The sequence below is a fragment of the Panulirus ornatus genome, chromosome 2, assembly GCF_036320965.1.
Source record: "Panulirus ornatus isolate Po-2019 chromosome 2, ASM3632096v1, whole genome shotgun sequence".
In the NCBI taxonomy this organism is placed as follows: domain Eukaryota; kingdom Metazoa; phylum Arthropoda; class Malacostraca; order Decapoda; family Palinuridae; genus Panulirus; species Panulirus ornatus.
The window spans coordinates 50,133,076-50,152,816 of NC_092225.1; positions in this window are offsets into that span (position 1 = coordinate 50,133,076).

Below are 19,741 nucleotides of genomic sequence, written 5' to 3' on the forward strand. Positions count from 1 at the left end.
ATCCTCTTATCTCCTCATATTCACCCACACGCCTTTTCACAACCTGCCCTCCCTCCCTCCTCCTCCTCCTCCCCGCCCACACCCACTGCCCTTCACTACCCTCCCTCACTCGCCCTCCCCTTAAAGCCCGGCCATTTAGGGAGAGGCGGGTCGGGGAGGGTATGATGATGCGTAGGCGCTCTCCACGTATCACGGCCAGGTAGCATCAAAAAGAATTTATATTTGTTGACCCATGTCGACTCTTTCATTTCTGAGGTTGTCATATAATCCACGTTAACAAGAATATATATATATATATATATATATATATATATATATATATATATATATATATATATATATATATATATATATTCATTAGGGGCTTTAATATAATGGAGCAAATTGGAGTGATGCGGTATACAGGGGACGACGTGCTGTAACTGGGTTGAACATAGGTATGTGAAGCAGTCATGGGAAACCATGGAAATGTCTGTAGGATCCGCTTATGGATAGTTTTGGTACATTATACATAACAGCTAGAGAGTGGAAGAGTGGATGTGAGCAAATGGGACCATTATTTCGGATGTTCTTGTTAAAGAGGGAAAAGGCGAAAAAGTATATGTGTTTTTCATAATTGTTTGCCGTTTCCTTCCTGCAGAGAGGAAGCGCCAAGAACTGACAAAGAAATATCGGCATTTGCTTACATCCATTCTCTAGCTGTCATGTGAAATGCACCAAAACCAAAGCTCCCTATGCATAACTAGGCACCACAGACCTTTCCATGGTTTACCGCGGTCGCTTCACAGGTCCTGGGTCAATCTATTGTCGGTACGACCACCCTTGTATATCATATCGTTTCAGTTCACTTTATCCCGTGCACGCCTTTTAACCTTCTTCATATTCAGGCCCCGATAAATCAAAATCTTTTTATTTAATTTTTCAATCTTCAATTTAGTCTCCCTTTTCCTTGTCACTTCCACTTCAGACACGTATATCCTCTTCATTAACCTCTCCTCACTCATTCTCTCCATATGTCCAAGCCATTTCAACCCATCCTCTTCTGCTCTCTCAACCACACTCTTTTTATTACCACACATCTCTCTCGCCCTTTCATTACTTTATCAAACCACCTCACACCACATGTTGTCCTCAAACATTTCATTTCCAGCTATTCTACCCTCCTCCGCACACCAGTGCCTCGCATCCATACAGCATCGTTGAGAACAACATACCCTCAAACACACCCATCTTTGCCATGTACGACAGGGACGTCTCTTTTCACCCACTCCTCGCTACACCCAGGATCGTTACCCCCTGAGCCACCCTATGGTCCTATAGCATTTAGATTTCATTCTATTCTTTCAGTTTTTCATTAGTGGTCTGAATATAATCTCCATGTTCTGGGGTGAACGGCAAATGGTAGTACAGAGACGGTTTAAATCATCATCATCATCGAGCTTCTCATGTCTTGCGTATGTTGTCAGAGTGGAGACAATCAGTCTTAGATCCGGTTTATATCAAGACATTTATTGTTTCTTTCTCATTACTTTTACCATCTTTTGTTAGCAAGTTAAAGTCAGATCTGATTGAGTTGCTAGAGATTGAAGTAGATGTTCGTCTCTTATTTTTCTACTTGTGGAGATTGAAGAAGCCTTGGGCCGAAGGCCTTGTAGAAGCCTAAGCCAGAATACAATAAATACTATGACATCGCTATGACACAGAGGTACAAAGAGAACCAAAGGCATTCTGGTAGGATGGTGCGACGGCGGACATGGGATAACCCGAAAAAAATAATACACTGAAAGTCTAGAAATCGGTGACAGAATAGACAAAAGATGATTACGAAGGTCTGGCGTGTAAGTTCATATAGAGGTCTGTGCTCAGTGGCTCATACAGACACAATCGGAACGAACAGATAAACTAGAAAGAGAGAAGAGGAGAGAGGATCTGTGATGGTTGCTCCAAAACTACAACAGAGCAGTCTTGTTGCTGACAAAACGAGGAAGATAGAAAATGGAAAAGCCAGATAGGTAAGAAGCAAGTATTTTGCTACACATACTTCAGTTAACCCACGGGGACAGGGGAGAAAGAATACTTCCCACGTATTCCCTGCGTGTCGTAGAAGGCGACTAAAAGGGGAGGGAGCAGGGGCTGGAAATCCTCCCCTCTCATTTTTTTTTTCTCAATTTTCCAAAAAGAAAACAAAAAGGGACAGAGAAGGGGGCCACTTGAGGATATTCTCTCAAAGGCCCAGTACTCTGTTCTTAACGCTACCTCGCTAACGCGGGAAATGGCGAATAGTTCGAAAAAAAGAAGTAAATCAACCCCATACATCTTTACACTATTTTTTTATAATTGCCTTATACTTCCCTGCTTTTCCTTCAGTTCCGGTTTCTTCTTTTCCTCCTCGCGCACAATTCGAGAGAGAGAGAGAGAGAGAGAGAGAGAGAGAGAGAGAGAGAGAGAGAGAGAGAGAGAGAGAGAGAGAGAGAGAGAGAGTATTGCTCCAAATGAGATTTCTTCCCTTCTCAAGGACGGATATTAACCGTTAACCGTGATATTACACACAGCCGCCCACCCCCACGCCGCACTGATTGTCGTCTTAATAACTCCAGCTGAAGGAGAAAGAAAGAAAAAAAAAGAAAATGAAAATTTATTGAAGTCATCCCTTATGATCTCGGTTGACTTCAGAATGTAACGGATTACGGAACACCCTGTCAGCTTATCTTTGAATGTGATGCGCATATTACTTACTGGACTTTTATTGACAGCTTTTAATAACGAGTGCTCCAGTCATAATGCCTTTATAAATGATAGTTTCTTTACTTTTCTATGGCTAATGCAGTACGACGTGGAAGTCGGCAGCGTCAGAGGTGTCGTCACTGTCTGGCGCACGATACATCATAACAGCTTACGATACACCAAAACACTAAAACCTCTTCAGACACCCTTTCTCTGATAGGTATTCTGAGTCTAGATCAGTGAGCCAGCGACAGTGACGTAAAATACAGACCTTCATTTTTAAGCCCCTTTGTCTCTGATTGCTCTTCCTGCCATCTTAAAACCAAGATACGCTAAATGAAGTGAACGCGGGAATGTCACCTTTACGCATCTGTGTCTTCGCTCTCAATCTGTGGATGATATATATATGGTGTCTCATAAAAACTTCCAGATTTTCAGTCATTCATGTTTGTATCAACATTTCGAATTCCAGTGGTAAATTTCTCCGACTAGTAGTGAAGTCTAGTGTAATACAGCATAAGCCCCGTTAACAGCTCCGTATATTACGTAAACCACAACGAGGATTGTGCTTTCCCCTGCAGCGACGCCATGACTGAATGGTGTTCTGAGCAACACGCAGGCGCAAGCTAACAGAGGTACTGTCATCTCGATGCGCACCACACTAAAATTTTGAGCGATTTTGCGCCGTGTGGAAAAAAAAATATTGTATATCATCATAACTGATTGTACTGAAAGGTTAAAACTCCGGAGATCTTTCTCGGACACCATTTATACGAAGATATCGTCCAATATAACTCCGTTCCCAACTACTTAACTATCAAATCCTTAAAGGAAAACATTCAGACATTAAGCAGTCAGTTCAGCACGGTCAAAAGTCTTGCCATCGCAAGATGTTGTGTTGTACTCAAAGTGTTGTACTCAATGACTGTTTCGTCGTAATCAAGATTCGTATTGTCGCACTAAGGGTCGTACAGTCGTTCATATCGTCAATACTCCGTTATCGTACCATCGTCATGAAGAGGATACGTGGCAAATCAGTTCTTTAATTGTGGTTACATCCAGCCGTTCGTATCCCAGCCAATCCTCCGTCTCATAGTACATATTCAACGCTGGAAATCCATGGGTTCTGCAACATCTTTTAGACTCACATGAACGGCACTAGAATACGGAATCCGAGCTACTGCAAATACCAGATGCAAAACAGTGTTCCTCGTACGCTCTATGAAAAGGAAACGAACCTAACGCTGACACTGCTCGAAACCATTCATGAACGAACCCCCCGGTGCTTCACAACTGTCCCGAATCAAAACATCACACGACACGTCTGATGGGTGTTTCATGGCGAGATCGCGACATGGGAACAGGATATTCCTAGGAACCAGTCTTCAGGGAAGGGGCTGGTGTCCTCATGTGGATTCGAATGTTGCGTTCAACCACAAAAGGAGACTCGGATCTTTTATGGACACGCGAGCGTTTCCTTCTTACACGTAGTTGGAGATTCACTCGGGCTGTGTATCGTACATTCCGAAGCTTCTGATGTCTGGTTTCAGGCTGGTGAACCCGACGGGATAAATGAAGGGGATGGTCCCGGGGAAGAGAAACTATTTCTTAAAATTGCGTCTTGATTAAATCAGTTATTCCTTGACGACACATAGTTACCTGACAGTGGATTGCTGTTGGGTCAGTTCCAGTTTGGAAATATTCAACCCGCTATTATACGAGTATAGATCAACAGACACTCAAGCTCTAAATCCATCATGTATTTTCTATTTTTTATTTCTACCCATTTTCATTGAAATTCAGATTCTGAAATAATATTCGGTCATCACACAAGGAAAGACCAAAGCTTGTTATCACACAAGGCAACAGTAAATGGAAGATATCGCACTTAAAGGCAAACAGAATGATACACAGGTTAAGGAAAGTTAAGTGTAAAGAGACATGGTGGTGATATACAGCCGTTTCAAATGGACGGAATCAAGGTAGCCACGGCAAAGGAGGTTAGAGAACTGATGCTCAAACTGTCCTTATATCACGACAAACACACACACACACACACACACACATATGTATGTATATATATATATATATATATATATATATATATATATATATATATATATATATATATATATATATATATATTTTTTTTTTTTTTGCAGGGAAAAAATGCAATTTAGTGGGAGATGTATAAAAGAAAGAGACAGGAGGTCAAGAGAAAGGTGCAAGAGGTGAAAAAAAGGGCAAATGAGAGTTGGGGTGAGAGAGTATCAGTAAATTTTAGGGAGAATAAAAAGATGTTCTGGAAGGAGGTAAATAAAGTGCGTAAGACAAGGGAGCAAATGGGAACTGCGGTGAAGGGCGCAAGTGGGGAGGTGATAACAAGTAGTGGTGATGTGAGAAGGAGATGGAGTGAGTATTTTGAAGGTTTGTTGAATGTGTTTGATGATAGAGTGGCAGATATAGGGTGTTTTGGTCGAGGTGGTGTGCAAAGTGAGAGGGTTAGGGAGAATGATTTGGTAAACAGAGAAGAGGTAGTGAAAGCTTTGCGGAAGATGAAAGCCGGCAAGGCAGCAGGTTTGGATGGTATTGCAGAGGAATTTATTAAAAAAGGGGGTGACTGTATTGTTGACTGGTTGGTAAGGTTACTTAATGTATGTATGACTCATGGTGAGGTGCCTGAGGATTGGCGGAATGCGTGCATAGTGCCATTGTACAAAGGCAAAGGGGATAAGAGTGAGTGCTCAAATTACAGAGGTATAAGTTTGTTGAGTATTCCTGGTAAATTATATGGGAGGGTATTGATTGAGAGGGTGAAGGCATGTACAGAGCATCAGATTGGGGAAGAGCAGTGTGGTTTCAGAAGTGGTAGAGGATGTGTGGATCAGGTGTTTGCTTTGAAGAATGTATGTGAGAAATACTTAGAAAAGCAAATGGATTTGTATGTAGCATTTATGGATCTGGAGAAGGCATATGATAGAGTTGATAGAGATGCTCTGTGGAAGGTATTAAGAATATATGGTGTGGGAGGAAAGTTGTTAGAAGCAGTGAAAAGTTTTTATCGAGGATGTAAGGCATGTGTACGTGTAGGAAGAGAGGAAAGTGATTGGTTCTCAGCGAATGTAGGTTTGCGGCAGGGGTGTGTGATGTCTCCATGGTTGTTTAATTTGTTTATGGATGGGGTTGTTAGGGAGGTAAATGCAAGAGTTTTGGAAAGAGGGGCAAGTATGAAGTCTGTTGGGGATGAGAGAGCTTGGGAAGTGAGTCAGTTGTTGTTCGCTGATGATACAGCGCTGGTGGCTGATTCATGTGAGAAACTGCAGAAGCTGGTGACTGAGTTTGGAAAAGTGTGTGGAAGAAGAAAGTTAAGAGTAAATGTGAATAAGAGTAAGGTTATTAGGTACAGTAGGGTTGAGGGTCAAGTCAATTGGGAGGTGAGTATGAATGGAGAAAAACTGGAGGAAGTGAAGTGTTTTAGATATCTGGGAGTGGATCTGGCAGCGGATGGAACCATGGAAGCGGAAGTGGATCATAGGGTGGGGGAGGGGGCGAAAATCCTGGGGGCCTTGAAGAATGTGTGGAAGTCGAGAACATTATCTCGGAAAGCAAAAATGGGTATGTTTGAAGGAATAGTGGTTCCAACAATGTTGTATGGTTGCGAGGCGTGGGCTATGGATAGAGTTGTGCGCAGGAGGATGGATGTGCTGGAAATGAGATGTTTGAGGACAATGTGTGGTGTGAGGTGGTTTGATCGAGTGAGTAACGTAAGGGTAAGAGAGATGTGTGGAAATAAAAAGAGCGTGGTTGAGAGAGCAGAAGAGGGTGTTTTGAAGTGGTTTGGGCACATGGAGAGGATGAGTGAGGAAAGATTGACCAAGAGGATATATGTGTCGGAGGTGGAGGGAACGAGGAGAAGAGGGAGACCAAATTGGAGGTGGAAAGATGGAGTGAAAAAGATTTTGTGTGATCGGGGCCTGAACATGCAGGAGGGTGAAAGGAGGGCAAGGAATAGAGTGAATTGGAGCGATGTGGTATACCGGGGTTGACGTGCTGTCAGTGGATTGAAGCAGGGCATGTGAAGCGTCTGGGGTAAACCATGGAAAGCTGTGTAGGTATGTATATTTGCGTGTGTGGACGTATGTATATACATGTGTATGGGGGGTGGGGGTTGGGCCATTTCTTTCGTCTGTTTCCTTGCGCTACCTCGCAAATGCGGGAGACAGCGACAGAGTATAATAAATAAAATAAAAATAAATATATATATTATTTATTTATTTTGCTTTATTGCTTTAGTCTGTTTCCTTGCGCTACCTCGCTAACGCGGGAGACAGCGACAAAGCACAATAAATAAATAATAAATATATATATATATATATATATATATATATATATATATATATATATATATATATATATATATATATATATATAATCAGGAAGAAAATGTTATAAGAATGTAGACAAGTTTTTCAATTACAGAGCGGTGGAGTTGTGGAAGAAACTACCCTCTGAGGTAGTAAATGGAATGACTCTAAACATCTTCAAAGGCTAGACAACCCGTTCCCTCACACATACTCTCAGCTAATAATCCAATTTGCCTTTAAACTTTTCTCTTTTTTTCCAGAATCCAGCCTCAGAACAGATGTCTTCAAACTGCGTGAAGAACTGCTTCCACTCCAGGCTTTCCTATACACAAAAGTGTAATTATAAGATAGAAGACTTTGGGAAAAAAGAGGAGTGAGACGTGAGAAATAACGATGAAGGGGAAAATGGAATTAAGAAAGTGACATTAGGTACCATAAATTTTGAACGAATGACGGAAGAAAGTTAAGTAAAGACGTTGAATTGAAAAAAATAAAGAAACGAAAGTAGAAAGAGAAAAGAGAACGAGAGGAGGAAGGGAAAACTAACAAGTGAGCAGCGTGGGACGAGGCGCACACCAGGGGCTGGTGGTAATGGCCCAGGAGACGGGAAGGGGACGCTTAAGCACTGATCAGTTTATTGGTGGCTTAATTCCTGACACACAGCTGTTGTCTAGCTTCACCAGGGCATCGTCAGCACTGTCTGGGGTGGTCCATCTCCAGCGTAAGCTATAGTAAGGATCTACTCAGGTGAGTCGAAAGGTTAATGGTAAAGACGTTCATATATCTATCTTTATATCTACTTGTCCGTCTGTCTATCACCTTTAACTCCGTCAGCAGATAGGCTGGAGTGGATCAAGTGCATAGAGACGTGGGCATTATTTGGAAATGAATTTTACAGAACTGGAATCCCCAACTCTGTCCCTTGAACCAGGATCAAAAATGGCTTGTACGACCTGAATCCCTAAGGAAGACTTGCTATCGTGTTCTCAAGGGTCGCAATGTTGTGAAAACACTATCATCAACACCGCGTAATCCAGACGACAAATACTTCGTCTGAAACCCTAGAGTTAAGCACTAGGATGACTGGATGCTGCAAGAACGAACAGTATAACTGCTACTTGGAGTTAACCAGAGGGCAGGTTCTGGACACCAAGTCCTGAAGATGCTTTGATGCCAGTCCATAATAGGTAGACCATTACGGACCTCCACATCTGAGTAAGAGTGTATTTTCTGAAAGAAAATTAATGTGTTTGAAGTAAGACTATTTATGGAATAGGAGTGTGTATGAGTTAACAGTGTAAATGTAATCAAACTATGTATGAAGTAAGAGTGCTCGTAGAATAAGTGTATGAAGTAAGAGTAAGTGTAAAATGATAGTATGTATGAAATAAGAGTGTGTATGAGAGAAGAGTGTATGTGAAATCAAAGCATGTATGATATGTATGTATGAAATAAGAGTCTGTATGAAATAAGGTATGTATGAAATAAGACTGTATGAAAGAAGAGCATGTCTGAAATGCGAGTGTAGGTGAAATAATATGAAATAAGAGTATCTACGAAATGAGAGTATATGAAATATCGGTAGATTTTTCAGGATAGAAAATAAAAGAGAAACAAACTCTTCAATTTCCTCCTCAAACTTCCCAACCAATCTCCTTCACATTGAAATTTCAGGTGAAAAATGTAACATTTCTATACACACATTTATGTATTTCCCACCAACACTGTCTGTGTATGACACAAGAGCACAGACAGAAAAAAAACAAGGTGAAGAGAAAGCAAGAAATGTCACCTCCACGTCTGCCTTTGTTACCAAGAGCTGTTTAAACAGGTCGATCACGCCCACCCCAGGCATTCACTGGGCACGGAACAGGACCGACACAAGAGCAATGATATAACTTTCAGCGAGATTTGCAGACGATCCTCAGCTGGGACATAAATCTGCAACAAAACCGGACGCGAGCAGCTTCGAACTGATAGACTTGGCTCGCAGGTGGCGAGCGAATATCAGTAAGTGCAAAAAGTTGTACATATCGGTAGCAGTAATGAGATGGTAAGCTGGGGATTGAATTCTCTTTGGATTACAAAACGTAAATCGGGATTAAAAGACTTGAAAATAATTAAAAATCTTTGGTGCTCTTAGTAAAGCTAAGTAAGCATTACACTGAAGCAATGAAAAGAGTACAGATGCCAGCGCCAGAAAGATTTCCAGACCAATCCCATGAGAGCCGACTAAACGACTCGAAACTATTCAGTTTAGAAAAGAGGTTGTTAAGGTGATCGACATCAGTAGCTCCAATGACTCCGATCTATCAGTTTACTTAAGTGTAGATTCCTGTGACGTCTCTCGAAGTAATGGACACAGGTTATGGGCAACGTCTTACCAAGAATAAGATAAAGTGCTTTTTCTTCAGCCAGGGTTATCAACATATGAACCACCAGCACCATAGATAAGCACAAAAATAGATTTGATTGACGTTTCGCCTCAAATCCACGAATAAAATCCTTGGCGCCTCCTTAGGTACGTGAAAAGTTCACAGGTTCTTCTTTTTGGAACATCTGTATGCCTTTCTGCTCTTACCATCTTCATGGCATTCTGTTATCTTCCAGTATCATAAACAGCCTCATTAAAACCCAGTGGTTTGCTGGTGTTTGAATTCCTTAGTATATATCTCAATCTCCATGATGTCATTTGTGAAGATCAGTCCTAGTTTTGATGACGTATCGCTCCTGGTGATCCAAGTGTGCTCAGTGGCGTGCTGGTACAGGAAATTACTTGTATATTATCTGAGAACCTGTGTCACCAGGACTCTCTGTCACCATAAGAATCCAAAGTCCCCAAGTCTACCTCTTTATAAATGAAATTGTTATTAGTACTCTACTATCTCTGAGAAGTGGGTGTTCCACTACCCCATGTACCATCCTGAATGTTCCCTCGTTATTCGGATTAATCAAAATTCGTCAGGGAATCTTATATCACCAACAACTCTGTGCATTTTCCCCCCCTTTCCTACGGTTACTTTCCTTATCATGTATTATATTGGGAGGGCCAATATTATTCCACTCCTTCCTATTATGTAACCTTCCTATTCTTTTTTTAATAAGCTTTGTTTCCACACCTCCAGCAATGTCAGGTACATTTTACCTAATATGGTTCCAAAGTTCCAGGTCTTTACCATTTGATACAAATACATCAACATTTGCATTCATTTATTGCCTCATATACTATATCCCATTCTTTGTCTTCTTATTGAATTCCTTGCTTTTTCCCAACCTTCCCTTGGTCTATCCTGTTTAATGAATATCCCATCGAATTTTACTTTGTCTGAGTTCCTCCGGGATATGCGACTCCAAATCAAACGAAATCATAACTGATATCTTGATCATAAACACCAATTCTCCTTTCTCTTATCACTAAAATTGTGTTTGCGAATTCTCTGGCCTCCAATTTTCCTTTAATGAGCATTTCTTCTTGCTTTCCCCTTTCTTCTTAATCGGTCTGTCATCTTCTAAACCAAAAATAATCAACCTCTTGCCTTACTAATCTTTCTACTTTTGATGTCACCCACTTTTCAGCGAGACCCTTCACTGCCTCTGACTACCTCATAAAAATCTCCTTTTCAACTAACAAACCTTGATCCAGTAGGGTCTACCCTTTTCTAAACCTTCCATCAACCAGGCCATAAGATCCATGATTGTACCATCTCTAACAGCGAATATCGCTCTTTCTACAGCTTCACTTAATTTCATGTTTATCTTCCCCATAACTCTGTCCTACTGCATTAATCTACATGATCCGCGTTTGTTGAGCAAACCAGGTATTGCTCCTGCTTCCCCTTCCTACCCATTAATTTCAGTGGATTTACTAGAGGCACTTCTTCACGCTGAACCACCGCGAGGACAAGTAATAAAAATACCCTCCTGACCGTTTCTCCTTTTTTTTTTTTTTGTTATATATACACACTCTGAATCCCCTTACCTGATTTAAACCTGTGTTCATAACCAGTGACTATATTTCTCAAATACTTAAGTTCCTCCCTCATCTGAGGACACCTTTCATGATTCCTCAAACTCATTTATTTTTTTTTTACCTTATTTGTGTTACTCTCTGACTCCATTCTTTCTATTGATATCAGAATATCATATCACTTACTTCTTCCTCTTTTATCACCCTTGTGGATCTAGTCACAATTAACAGGTCTTGGGTTTTTTTTTCTTTATCTGAATCAATTTCTGATGTAAAATCACATTGAAAACTTATGCCTACTTGCCTGTGTGTGTTTGAAAGAATCTAACCTTACCTCAGATTAGCTCAGGATGTTTCTTTACTTGGCTCAGACAGTGCTAAAGTTCTTAAGTTTTTTTTTTCCCAAATTTATAAGAATAATAGTTACACACACACACACACACACACACACACACACAAGACATACACACATAAGACATACACACATACACACACACACACACACACACACACACACACACACACAAACACACACACACAAGACATAGACACACATAAGACATACACACACACACACAAGACACAAGCTAGCTTACATCAAAGGGAGGTTCAGTCGTGCGCCTCGAGCGTGAGAAGATGCAGATCTTATCGATGTCGATTAAGCACGAATTTACTCTCGATCTCGGTCTCATTGGAAGGCCATTTGGGTGATTTAATGGCCTTTAACCGTCTAAGCGCCTGAACGTAATCGCCAGCAACGCTACCCACTCACCATTAAATGTATCACCCAACTAAATAAACAGAAGCACCCGGAGAAGCTCCTCTCAATCAAGGTTTAATGAAGGTATAAAAGAGAGACGACTGCCCCAGGAAGGTCGCCTCGAGTTCTTACCAGGATCCACCGAACGTCTAGGCAGCCAGTGAACCAGTCACATCTCCCGCATGATGGAGTCGGAAGAAGGCGCGAACTTACTTAACTGCACATTAATTCATTCCGTGTGATCGAACACCGAAAGGATCTTACTAAACATCTGGAAACAGCAGAGTGTGTAGCTGGAGAAACGGTGGAGTGGGATATCGATAAAGGCCTCCTCTCTACTGCAATAAAGGACAAGTTTGATGTAAATTTTTTTCGGTGTAGAGGAGAAAAATAGTCTCCAAGAGTTAGCCTCAATGTCTTGTAAGAAGCCAAAAGTTAGAGGGAATGTACGGTTGAGGTGAGAAATATAGAATATTCAGATGAGTTGTGAGAGAAGAAGGAGAGGGATGGTTCTTTATCTTGTGGCTAATGACTCAGTGAATGAGAATGTTTTTCACAAAGACTTGGGGTTCTTCAGTTGTTCTGTCAGTGCATTACACGTTCCTGTGGATCCGAGAGGGAGAAAAGAGAAGGGGATATTGGTCAGTAATGTGTAGGACGCATTATGGAGTACAGGAGGTGGCCAGTGACCCACACAACAATGAAAATTATTTTGAAGATGGTTACACAGGAGTCCAGAAGGTGATATCTCTATAACTCGAAAAGCAGAAACGAGTTGAGCTAAAAGGAAAGGAGAGACGACACGTATTGGCTGGTAGATGATACTCACTCAAGGCGTCCGGAGAGAGGATAAGATAGGTGGAGAAGCTTGCCTTAGTTGTGCCATCAGGGAGCTCCCAGTGGTGTGTGTGTGTGTGTGTGTGTGTGTATGTGTGTGTGTGTGTGGGTGAAAGGAGGAGCACGGAAGGACGGCAGTGGTATTCAAGAATCAACCTGGAGGGAGAGAAGGGAACACCAACCAGCCTTCATCAACAGGCGCCTCGCTAAGCTTCTGAGGGAGTCAAACGCCCTTCAGGAGTTTCTCTACAAATTGAAGGTGACAGAGGGACGCAGAGGTTGGGTGGGAGAAGGTGACTCAAGAGCTACGGGTCGCAACTTCAGTAGCTGACACAAAGGTTGAAAGGCTTGATTGGTCGTAGAAACTGTGATGGTCTTAAGAGTGCAGATAGTGCCATCTACAACACCACCACCACCAACAACAACTTTGGTTAATGAACGTATGTTATTATGCCAGACCAGTAACACGATATGAAGTTCGGTCTTCTCTACTCCACACACACACACACACACACACACACACACACACACACAAAGTCATGCTGAATAACACAACGTGTATTACAGATTTTTCATATATTGCAATGCGACATGTGAACACTATACATACACTCGTAAGTAGCAATATAAAAGATGCGTTGACAGACGGCTTTCTACGCACATTTGCCCCTTACCACACAGGCAATGAACTACTACACCAGTATTATTTTCTAATCCTCAACCACTTTCCACAAACGACAGCAGTAGCACAGTTTATCCGCGAACTCTCCCACACACCCGCGACACACCCAGTACCCGCAGTACACAAGGTGTGCTCCACACCTTCAACATACTTACATCACAGACACTACCCACACCGCGTTTTGCAATCACAGCAACACCTACACACTAGTTCTACAATATGCTGCAGGGTTCTTTGCACACCAACGCGTCTCACCATCTCCTGAAAGACTCTATCATGTTAAACATGAACACTAGACGCGATTGGCTTGTTTAAATTCTCATACATACATCCCCGTACAACAAGTGGTACAATAATATCAGCTTAGGCAAGTGTGAAATTGTATGCAGCACCCTCACTTACATATGTATGTACGTGTGTCATATATATACATATACATATACTCCCTAAGCCTTTCTTATCACTCCCTCACACACCACAGCAGCCTCGCTCACGAACGCAACAGAACCCCGTCTTATAACACACTCACTCTTTGCACAAGTACTCACCACTGACTCAGAGAGATCAGTGCATGAAAAGACAGTTACAAATAGAAACAGAGAGAAAGACATCTATACACACATTCACATGTAAACATGGACTCACATACACGAAAATAAGATAATCAAATCCTCGATGACGTAGACGGTGAACACATCTTCGAGAAATGTAGGAATGGAACATCCAGAAGCGATAACATGCAGTTAGGTTAGAAACATTTTGATAAAGATGTACAGAAGTATCTTTATGGCGTAACAGCGGAGGAAGAATGGAATAAACTGTTTTGAAATAGTGAATGTGGACAATACAAAATTTTGAAATGTATTAAAGTAGATAAAGTTCAAGAGATTGGACCCCACGAGTGTAAAAACTCCCTTCTCATACAGTACAAATAGGTAATTACAAATAGGTAATTACACAAAGACATACAAAAAAGCACAAACTCACACACGTAGTTGCTAGCGCGTCGGTGACTACAATTCTAGCACGTCCCGTCCGGGTTCGAATCCTGAACGTGGCAGTCCGCCCCCAACCAACCCCAGCTGATCGCCCTACCTTCGGGGATGGTTATTATATGTGTACTTGGCTTCAGCTCGTGAATGAACGTGTGTGTGTGTGTGTGTGTGTGTGTGTGTGTGTGTGTGTGTGTGCGAGGGAAGGGAGTTTTACAATCTTTTTTATAATACTCTTCAAACTTTTTAATGTGCAATTTAGTAAAACCAAGTAAATGAAAAAAAGGTTTATCGGATTTAGGCAGCTAGTCGGCTAAAAAATACAGTTTGGGAATTACATAATCGAGGAGTCATGATAGTAACTAATAAATCATTTACAAAAGAGATTAAGATCAAAGTGGGGCTGGATACTTCTGCGATTTGGATAAGCACATGAGTGAAGTCTGTCTACATAGTACAGGAAGATTTACAGAGCAAAGTCTATTGTCTCCATATTAAACATTTAGTAGTGATTCGTTCAACATCAAGTGATGTAAAGTTACATTTTAATTGAACTGCAGTTGTACTGTGTTGACATACATTATATATTTGATGATGAACATGAAGTGATGTAAAGGTACGTATTTGTTGAACTGCTGTAATACTGTGTTGACACAAGCATTTAATGGTGAACATTAAGCGATGAATATCTTTACGCAGGTTATGTTACAGTAATACAGTACTTGTGAATAAGAGTAAGGTACTTAGATTTCAGCAGAGTAAAGGGACAGGTTTGTTTGGGTGTGAGTCTTAATGGAGAAAATCTGAAGTGAGTGAAGTGTTTTAGATACTTGGTAGTGAACATGGCAGCATATGGAACCATGGAAGTAGAGGTGAGTCATAGGGTGGGTGAGGGGGAGAAGGTTCGGGCAACATTGAAGAACGTGTGGAAAGAGAGGTCGTTATGTGAGAGGGCCAAAAATGGGTATGTTTGAGGTTATAATAGTCCTAACAATACTGTATGGATTTGAGACATGGATGTGCAATGGAGGGAGGGTGTGCCGGTGTGAAGTGGTTTGATCGAATAAGTAATAACAGGGTATGAGAGTGGTGTGGCAATGAAAAAATGTGGTTGAGAGAGTTGAAATGGTTGTACTGATATGGTTTGGACATATATGGCGAGAACGGGTGAGGAGGGGTTTACAAAAAGGATATAACTGTCAGCAATGGAAGGGATAAGAAGAAAAGGGAGACCAGATTGGAGATGGAAGGACAGAGTGAAAAAGATTTTGAGTGATTGAGGCCTGAACACGCAAGAGGGTGAAAGGCGTGCACAGGATACAGTGAATTGGAGAGATGTGGTATACAGGGATCGACTTGCTGTTCGTGGACTGAACCAGTGCATTTGAAACGGCAGGGGAAAGCCATGGAAAGGTCTGAAGGGCCTGCCTGTGGATAGGGGGATGTGGCTTCTGTGCGTTACACACGACAGCTAGAGAACGAATGTGAACGAATGAGGTCTTTCTTCGTCTGTTCCTGACGCTGTCGCGCTAACGCAGGAAACAGCGATGAAGAATATATATATATATATATATATATATATATATATATATATATATATATATATATATATATATATATATATATATATATATATATAACCAGATAAACAGTTATTCCTGATCTACAGAGGACCTCCCTAGGCTACTAAAGATGCATAGAGAACTCTAGAGGCAGCTCAATGCTTCAGATTGGAGGTGCCATCAATGAAGATCCGTTTGGCAAATGTGAAGAGATTGACAAAACGCCCCCCTGCATGTACATGTAGAGCCTACATTATCTCTGCATCCCTAAAGATGTGAATCATCACGAGAACGCTCGTGGTCTTGCTGCTACCAGCGTTAGGTGCGTACTCATATTCACGCAGACTCGTATACACGCATGCGTGTGCCGGATACCTTCTTCCTTAGGGGGTTGGAAGGGCAAAGAGCAGCCATTTCATGACCATTTCCACGATGCACTCGTATAATGCACACCATACTCGCCTTAACCTGTTACTGCCCAGCCTTTCTCACACTCCCGCCCCTCATGAATATATATCGTCTTACTAACTCAACTTCAGCGTCCTCATATACTCAGGGGAAGGAGAGGGAAGGTAGGGGATGATGGAGGAGGAGGATGGCGGTGGTGGTGGGAAATGAGAGGAAATAGGACACTCATGGAGGGAGGGAGGGAAGTTCACACGGAGGCGAACCTAATGGTGACATTACAACAGGTGGAAATGTAAATTGTGGATGATATTAAGTATATGTGTGCCGGGATCCCCCCTCCCCCCCTCTCTCTCTCTCTATCTATCTATCTATCTATCTATCTATCTATCTATTCATTTTCCTTATCCATACAGCGTCCTAAATCAGCGCAGGTGAAGACCTCTCGAGCGAGCGACCCTCTGCACTAGTGTGTGTGTGTGTGTAATCCACGAAACAGCCGTCTGTACAGCTCACTTCGACCCGACTGCTCCCGTGGTCCTAAATGTTGGTTCTTGGTCGTCGTTAGCTGTGTTTAATGTTAATTAGAGCTGGCGCCAACATCTGGTACACGGGGTGGCACGGCTGCTGGTGATGTTAAGGGCTCAGCAACTCCCTGGAAGAGGCCATCAGCAGGAATGGTTAGCGTGGTTGCGGGATGCTGGTAACCAGGCTAACTGCCTGGCTGGTGATGGGTCTCACATAACACCCTCCCTGAACCCTTGCCTCCTCGCCCGACACCCTCATGGATGGAGATAGTGATCATCCTGTTTTCAGAGAGGCTTTAATGACGATCTAATCCACACATAAATTAAGGCTGTATCTTTTTGCAACGAACACTCCCGTCGTCTATGAGAGTGGCTGCGGAATATAATGATGTACTGAAAGTTAGGAAGTGGAATCTTCGGAGCCATACAAGTCATGACTTTCCCTCCTCTCAAAGTCTGTTTTCCTAAACCATTAATTAGAAGATAGATGTAATGTGAACACCGACTGTCTTGTGAATACGAAGTCTGATGTTTTATGCCTAGACAGGCCCTAATGTCTGACATCATAATGTTATGAAAGTGTGTATTGTAAGTTATTAATGATACTATGCAGGTAATGTTATAGTATGACACACAGGTTTCACAGACAGCTATAAGCCTTATCTTATCTACAATGCACGGGCGTAAATCGCAAATTCTCTTTTCTTTTGCATTTTCTAGTTTCGTTATAGCATTACTGCCTTGGTCATGTAAAATGAGATGGATTTGATCCATTGAAATCCAAGCATTGTATTCTGCTTTTTCCTTTTACCAGCATCATTTGATGCAGATATTCAGAATTATCAAAGCTTTAGTAATCTTGAGTTTGAGCAGGTGCCTAAGGCTAAATTCTTCTAGTCTCCCGAACAGCAAGGGATACAAACTTGTGGGCAAAAGCGTTACACAGAATAAGAGAAAGAATCTTTTTGTTTCAAGACTGGTAACTTAAGGAATTATTTAATAATTAGAATGTTAAAAGCAACACCATACCCACGTTCAAGAATAGAATTGAAAAATACATCGCTTCAAGTCCACTAATGACAGAATTTGCACTATCTTAGGCACACATAAAGTTTATAGGCACTTTTCCCTATGTTATCTGCACTCTTCCCACACTATTGAGGATATTGCTAGTAATGATGTAATTAAAATTATGTACAAAAGATCAACGACAAATTACTTTTGAGGTAACTCTCAATATAGATTATAATCCTGGTCAACACATGCAAAGTCGTGAAAAAATACCTTATTCTACTCCTGCAAATCCTGTTGATCATTGCCTAGCTCGGGACAGGATATAGCTGGGAAGACATTGTCAGTCAAACAGTTTATAGACTTAGCTTGAAAAAGCTTCAGGGAAGCATTTATATGAGTAAAAGAAACATATGCGCCACTGTTTAGCGGACTGTAATTTCTTTCTTTCCAAAATGGTGAAACGCTGAAATAAAAGATTGCCAATTCTGTCTTAGAAAATTGATCCAAAGAATATGAGAACAATAGCAAACCTGATAAAGTTACGTAGATTTGGTAAAAAAAAAAAGCTGAAAGTCTTAAGCGTTGTACTGTCATGCTCAAAGGCAGCAATTTCGTTACCATTTTTTTTTTTTTTTACGTTGGAGGCTCCAGTCGCAGACAAAAGTGAAATACAGAAAAGTTAATGAACGTGAAAACGAAGAGACAAGGGAAATTATTTACTGATTTTGGAGAAAAGGGAAAAACTTGTCATTCAAAATTGTCAGGTGATAGATACTAGGAAAGACACAAGAGTGTCGAGAGTTCAGAAGCTACAAAGAGTAGGGACAGAAACAGTTATCAAAACGGCCCCCCCTTAAACTGTTAAAGGCCACACAGTAATCAACCGACGTAGCAGCTTGCCGTATGCGTGGTATATGGTATATGCTTGGAGAGCAAAAACCATAGTATTACCTATGGAAGAGAGGAAAGTTAACTAACATTGCGGAGTAGGGTAAGCGGATCAAATTTCGAAATAAGACTGGAAGAGTTTATAAATCGGACGTCTTCGCCTCAACTCTGTCAAGTAATGATGCAGAGCTAGAACCAACCCAGATGTGAGAACAATACTCTAATAAAGGACAAATCAAACCCTGGTATAAACGGAGCAACTATTCAGAAGAAATGAAATTTCGATATTTAAACACGACTCCCTGCTTCTTTGAGGTAGACTTAACAAATTCCGTAATGTGGGGTTTCCAAGACAGAGTGGATATTACAATAATACCGAGTATGTTCACTGAGTCAAAGGAGAGAGGATTGTTGCGAGGAATTTTTGGGTAGAAACTGGGTCTTGGAGGTAATTAACTTAACCAGATTTCGTCTACCCAACTAAGATATCCTGTCCGAGTTTATTGAGGAAGTTGTATTGAGACGAGATGCCGATCGAGTGAGAAAAAAAAAAAGCAGAAATGAAGAATATGGAGGACTGCAGTGTTGAGTCGTTAGCGTAAAAGGGCATTTGGTTAATCGCAGAAAAAAGAAAATCGTTTATAAAAAGGAGAAAAAGTGTTAGAGACAGGACAGAAACTTGAGGGACACTTCTGTTGATGGAGAAAGGGAAGGCTGATGCATCAATAACTAGAGAGATTGATCGGCCAGAGAGGAAAGTAGATAACATGGAGCAAAGTGAGGGAAGGAAGCCAAAAGAGGGAAGCTCAAAGATGAGACTCCAATGCCACATCCTTTTGCTTTGTCAGAGCAATTACATAGGATTCCTCAAAATCCTTCAGGAATGATGACAGTTAGACAGACTTGATGTGAAAGAATATCACCAGTGGACCTCGCCTAACGGAAGTCATAATACTGATCAGATAAAAGACTGTGATATTCCAGATGACCGAGGATATGGGAGTTGAGGAGAGATTCAA